General features: G+C 39.8%; 1 pseudogene; it reads right to left on the bottom strand.

Annotated features, from left to right (window-relative positions):
* Positions 1-456: 456 nt before the first annotated feature.
* On the bottom strand, positions 457-1,274 carry LOC133072768 (ubiquitin-conjugating enzyme E2 D4-like; annotated as a pseudogene).
* Between the last annotated feature and the right edge of the window lie 3,696 nt (positions 1,275-4,970).

Genomic DNA, 4,970 nt, shown 5'->3' with positions numbered 1-4,970 from the left:
TGAGTTGAGACTGTTCAGGATGTGGTTTGTGGCAGATAGCATGTGAGGAAAGCCTGCCCACTCTGTCCTAGACCCCCAGGCTGGCACTGAGTTTTAGAGACAGAGAGCATGTGGGAAGGGGCCAGGCTGAGGCGCCTTTGCCAGCGATGCTGCCTGAGTGAGGCCAGGCTGGGGGGCTCACGGGTGCCCTCAAGAGGTGAACAGTGAGTCAGGGTGGAGGGGCCTATTCCAAAGAAGTCAGGAAGGCTGCAGATCAAAACAGTGGCTACTGATCTGGCATCAGTGACATGACTGTGTCAAAACCACGATGGCTGAGAGTGGTACCAACATGCTGTGGTTGGAGAAAGTGGGCAGCCAGCGTTTGTTTGCAGAAGAGATGACGCTCTGTGAGTGGCTCAGCCAGTAGCTCAGCTCAGCTTCTCTTGGACAATGTCTCCCATAAAACCTCTGAGTTACTTACATAGCATATTTCTGTGTCCATTCTCTCCCTAGTGTGTTATACATCTTTCTGTCAGCCTTATAGGTGTGGGCTGTCTCTGGCACCAGAGGGTCATCAGGGTTGTGTCACAGAGCAGGGAACAGATGAAAAAGAAAACTTTTGACACTCTCAGTGCTAGAGACCGTTGGGACCACAGGATGTCAAGGTCGATCCTGCTGCTGCTGTTGATGTTGGGGTGTTAAACTTTGGTTGTGAAAGCAATGTTTGGGGGCTTGAAAGGATAATCTGTAGGCAAGTGGATGGTCAGGAAGAAAACATTGCCTCCTTGGTAGGGACTGTCATTCAGGGCCATGAAGGTGGCCTGCCAGTGGAACAAATCATCTCCCACAGGTCCTGCAGAGCAATGAGCAGGAGGGTCCCTCTGCAAGCCAGTTAATTTCTTCTGGATCCACTTCAGCACCATCCTGCTGCTGCTGGGGATGGGGGCTCCTGGTCCAGGGCTACCAGAGGTAACCTACTGCTGTCTTGGCCATGATTCTTTTCCATTATAGGTTATTATAAGATACTGAATATAGTTCTTTGTGCTATAAAGAAAAATGCTTGTTGCGTACCTAATTTTCATATAGTGGTATATAATTGTTAATCCTGTGCTTTTATCCCTCCCCCCTACTTTTCTTTGGTAAACATGAATTTGTTCCGTATGTCTGAGTCTGTTTCTTCTTTGTAAATTAGTGCATTTTTATTCCTTTTTAGATTGCATATATGAGTAATATCATATAATATTTGTCCTTCTCTGGCTTACTTCACTCAGTGTGATGATCTCTAGGTCCATGGCATTATTTCACTGTTTTTTATGACCAAGTATTATTCTACTGTTTATATATATCACATTTTCTTTTTCATTAATCTGTTCATGGACACTTAGGTTGCTTTCATGTATTGACTATTCTAAATATTGCTTCTGTGAAAATTGGGGTACATGTATATTTTCAAATTAAGATTTTCATCTTTTATGGATATATGCCCAGGAGTAGGCTTGCTAGATCATATGATAACTCTAGTTTTTAAAGGAACTTCTATATTGTTTTCCATAGTGGCTACAACAAAGACAGATTCCATTTTTAATGATATTTTAAAAGCTGTCCTGTTAAATATAGAGCAGACCCCACCCTCAGCCCATTAAAATAAGTTAACTGACAGTTTCATTTCTGAGTTTAGCATTGCAGAAATTAGGACTGTTCATCCTTTATAATATCAAATCACATAAACTGACCACAGGTATGAGATAAAAAGAAAAATAAAATTTTTCAAAGAGCAAAAAGACATATGAAGCACAGAGATTCAGAGAGAATTGTAGTCATTTAAAGTGAGTGACCTGGGGAGGTACAAGCCTACACATGGCTCTGTCACTTTCTCTTAGCCTGATTTTATGTTAAAATAGCTCTCTGACTAAACATGCCATGCCACAGGGGTTTCGCTCCATGCCACGAAACATTATTCAGTGAAGAGCTAAGACAACCAAGAGACTGTTTATTCAGCAAGTTTTTTTGAACATCTATTAACATTATATATAAGACACTAGGCAAAGGTTGTGGAGGGTAGGTTTTATTTTTGGTCTTTTTTTAAAGTTAGTGCTTTAAACTTCTGAGTAATTACATTCACTTTTTGATGCTAAAATGTAAAATGTGTTATAGCCTTAATACATATGATTTTTCCAAGGGATTAAAACAGGAAAACATGTGAAGCCAATGAACATTATGAGGGGTGAAAGATAGCTTGCTGTGATTCTCTCTAAAACTTGAAAAATCTAATTACTACATGTGGGAAAAGACATGTAGGAATATGACAAGACTTCTCTATATCCATTACTTAGACAAAGTTTCATATAAAATTTGATCATTTTGATTGTTTTCCCTAATGTTCATATGATATCTTTGTCCCCAGTGTGAAAATCTTCCAACCTGTCTCCATCATTCTGGATGAAAAGTTCTCCAGTTCAGAATCCAGTTATGTGTTTAGTTTTACTAATGTTTATTATGTCAAGAAAACTTATTTCTTTCTGTGATAGTGTCGTCCTTCCAGCTTGGCCTCTCTAAACCTGCAGTTTGTGAATCCTTTTGGTGTAAAGAGTCCTGACAATTTGGGCTTAGTCTAGTCAAAAGTTGGTCTTCTAAACCCTTCTATATATAACAGTTACTGCCTTCTCCACACAGCACCCTGATTAACCAACCAGTTCTTGCCACCCATGCCTGTCCACCATCCTGCTTTCTTTCATACCCTTTCTACAATCATACCACAACATCTTTTTTTTTTTTTCCTGATCAGTAATAACAACCAGTACCTCAAAAATCTATCTTTAGTACTGAGGAACTCTGAGAGCCTGAAGGTCTAATGGGAACATATTAGAGAAGGCTTCCCATAGCAGCATAAGTTTTTTTTTTTTTTTTTGTCTGAGGTAACCCAACCAAAAGATATTTACAGTGGTTGTATAGAGGCTGTGTCTCTGCCCTTATCATCCAACCTGGGGAGTAACTCCCTGTGAGGAAGTACTTACATCTTATTAAGTAGCACATCATTTGCTGAATTCCTATTGACAAAGTCATAAACTGTAGCTTATTTTTTCTTGTTTTCTATATCTGAGGTTTTATGCAATTTGTTTTCATTTTCCTTTTATTGATTGGCCATTGCTGAAACATGAATTATTTATGTGCTGGATGCTTAGGAAAACATTCAGTTTTGAAATGGGAGTAGGGTAAGTGATACTTTGGTGGCCAAAACTTACAGTCCCATCTCAAAAATCTCTAGAACAGCAAAGTCGATATTCAAGAAGAGTATGGATTATTTAGCTGTTTCCTACTCATATTTTAATAGTTTCAGCTATTATTTTTGCATTAACATGCATTTAATAAAGGTGTTTTATAACATCAATTCTCACAACTAGGGGTAGACTGACATTGTGGGTGTCCTAGAAGAATTAGTGAGGGTCACTTCAAAATGATTTAAAATGTTTCAGTATTTTATTCAAATATTTTATATGCTTTATTTAATTTTGTATATTTTATTTAAATATGTATTTTGAATTTTATTTTTATTTAAATATAATCACTTGCTTTACAATGTTGTGTTAACTTCTGCTGAGCAATGAAGTGACTCAGCTATATGCATACATACATCCCCTTGCTCATGAGCCTGCCTCCCACTTCTCCCCCGTCTAGGTCGTCGCCGTGTACCGCTGGGCCCCCTGTGCTGTAGGATAGGTCCCCACTAGCTCTCTGTTGTACACATGGCAGTGTATATGTGCTATTCCTCCTCTCCTCGTTTGTCTCACCCTCCCCTCCCCGCTCTGTCCACATGTCTGTTCTTTATGTCTGCATCTCTATCCCTGCCCTACAAACAGCCTCATCTATAAAATTTTTCTAGATTCCGCACATATGAATTAATATACAATATTTGTTTTCCTCTGACTTCACTCTGTATGATGGACTGTAGGTCCATCCACATCACTGCAAATGACCCAAATTTCTTTCTTTTGTGGCTGAGTAATATTCCACTGTATACATGTACCATATCTTCTTTATCCATCTATCTGTCAGTGAGCATTTAGGTGGCTTCCACATCCTGACTACTATAAATAGTGCTGCAGTGAACACTGGGGTGCATGTGTCTTTTTGAATTATGGTTTTCTCCAGGTATATGCCCAATAATGGGATTGCTGGGTCATACTCTAGTTCTATTTTAGTTTTTTTCAGTAACCTCCATACTTTTCTCAATAGTGGCTGGATCAGTTTACTTTCTCACCAATAGTACAAGAATGTTTCTTTTTTTTTTTGACACCCTCTCCAGCATTTACTGCTTGTAGATTTCTTGATGATGGCCATTCTGACTGGTGTGGGATGATACCTCATTGTAGTTTTGATTTGCATTTCTCTAATAATGAGCAATGTTGAGCATCTTTCCATATGTTTATTGGACATCTGTATGTCTTTGGAGAAACGTCTGTTTAAGTCTTCTGCCCATTAAAAAAAATCATTTCTTTTTGGCTGTGCTGGGTCATCACTGCTGTGCAGGCTGTTCCCTAGTTGCAGAGTGCAGGCTTCTGGTTGCAGCATTTTCTCCTGTGGGGCACAGGCTCTCGGGCAAGCAGGCCTCAGTCGTTGGGGCACATGGGCTCAGTCTTGGTGCCCGGGTTCTGGAGCACAGTCTCAATAGTTGTGCACAGGCTTAGTCACTTTGTGGCATGTGGAGTCTCCTGGATCAAGGGTCGAACTCGTGTTTCCTGCATTGGCTGGTGGACTCGACCACTGAGCCACCAGGGAAGCCTCCCACCCAACCCATTTTTTGACTGACTTGTTTTTCTGATGTTGAGTTGCATAAGCTTTTGTATATTTTGGAGACTAATCTTCTGTCAGTTGCTTCACTTGCAAATATTTTCTCCCATTCTGGTTTGCCTTTTTGTCTTGTTTATGATTTACTTTATAAGGTCCCATTTGTTAATTTTTGTTTTTATTTTCATTACACTAGGAGGTGGCTC

This window comes from Dama dama, chromosome 18 (genome assembly GCF_033118175.1).
Source record: "Dama dama isolate Ldn47 chromosome 18, ASM3311817v1, whole genome shotgun sequence".
Classification (NCBI taxonomy): domain Eukaryota; kingdom Metazoa; phylum Chordata; class Mammalia; order Artiodactyla; family Cervidae; genus Dama; species Dama dama.
This window is presented reverse-complemented; position numbering and strand designations above follow the sequence as displayed.